Here is a 1,503-nt window from a genome sequence, read left to right as displayed (position 1 = left end):
ACCCTCTATGAGATGGATTGATTCGGTGACTGGGGTAATCGGGATGGGTGTGTCAGAGGCGGTGCGTTTGGCGCAGGACAGAGCAGGGTTTAGGGCTGTTGTGCATAGGGTCGCTATGAGTCGGAAACGACTCGATGACACATAACAACAACAACAACAACAACAACAATGAAACACAGATCGATATCCCTCTAGTACTCTTTGGTTTCTGCCAAGATCCATTTGGCATTGATGATAATGTCTCTACTACTTGTCACAACTACTTCTGAACCCAGCTTGTATTTCTAGTAGTTCTTTGTCAATGTACTACTCCAGTTGTTTCTGGATAATTTTCAGCAGGATTTTACAAGTGTATGATGTGAGTGATACTGTACAATAATTTCCACACTTGTTGGGTCATCTTTTTTTGGAATGGGAATAAATATGGATCTCTTCCAGTCAGTTGGCTAGGTAGTTGTCCTCTAGATTTCTTGGCATAATCTGATGAGCACATCCAGGGCAGCATCTGTTTGTTGAAATATGTCAATTGGTATTCCATCAATTCCTGGGGATTCCCCTCCTCTCCCAAGTCCTTCAGAGCAGCCTGAACTTCCTCCTTCATCACCATTGCTTCTTGAGCATATGTTATTTCATTAAATAATTCTGTGTCAGCCAGTTCTATTTGGTAAAGTGACTCTGTACATTTCTTCCACCTTATTTTAATACTTCTTGAATCATTCAATATTCCACCCATAGCATCCTTATTTGTTCTTTGGTTCTTTCAGCTGAAGAAATGCTGAGTGGGTTCAGCCTTTTTTATTTTTGGACTCCAGTTCTTTGCATATTTCATTGTAATACTTTTCTTTGTCTTCCCATACAGCCCTTTGGAACCTTCTATTCAGCTACTTAACTTTTCCCCTTTGCTTTGGCTTCTTGGCATTTTAGTGAAATATTCAGAGTCTCCTCTGACATCCTTTGGTCTTGTCTTCTTCTCCTGTCTTTGCAATGACATTTTGTATTTTTCATGGGTAATATTCTTGCTATCCTCCCCCAGCTCATTCTGGTCTTCATGCACTAGGGTTCAAAGCCTCAAACCTGTTCCTGAGTTGGTTTTAAAATTCTCATGGGAAAGACTTAAGGTCAAATTTTGGTTTCTGTGGATTTGAGTTGACCTTTTTTTGCTTTCATTTGAACTTGCACAAGCGCAGTTGATGGTCTGTTCCACAATGAGCACCTGGCTTAATTTTCACTGCTGATACTGAACTTCTCCAAAGATTCTTTCCACAGATGTAATCAGTCTGATTCCTGTGCCTATCATCAGGTGAAATCTATGTGGACAGCCTGCATTTATGTTTTTTCATAAAAGGTATTTGCTGGCGAGCTCTGGTGATCCAGTGGCAAGAAGCTGCACTGCAATCCCAGAGGTGAGCAGTTTGAAACTACCAGATGCTCTGTTGGAGAAGGAGGGACAATCTCCTCCTGTACCAGTCAGCTCCAATTTGATGGTACACACACACACACACA

Source organism: Elephantulus edwardii, unplaced genomic scaffold (genome assembly GCF_000299155.1).
Source record: "Elephantulus edwardii isolate Elephantulus edwardi_28Jun2011 unplaced genomic scaffold, EleEdw1.0 scaffold00005, whole genome shotgun sequence".
Classification (NCBI taxonomy): domain Eukaryota; kingdom Metazoa; phylum Chordata; class Mammalia; order Macroscelidea; family Macroscelididae; genus Elephantulus; species Elephantulus edwardii.
Note: the sequence above shows the minus strand (reverse complement) of the source record.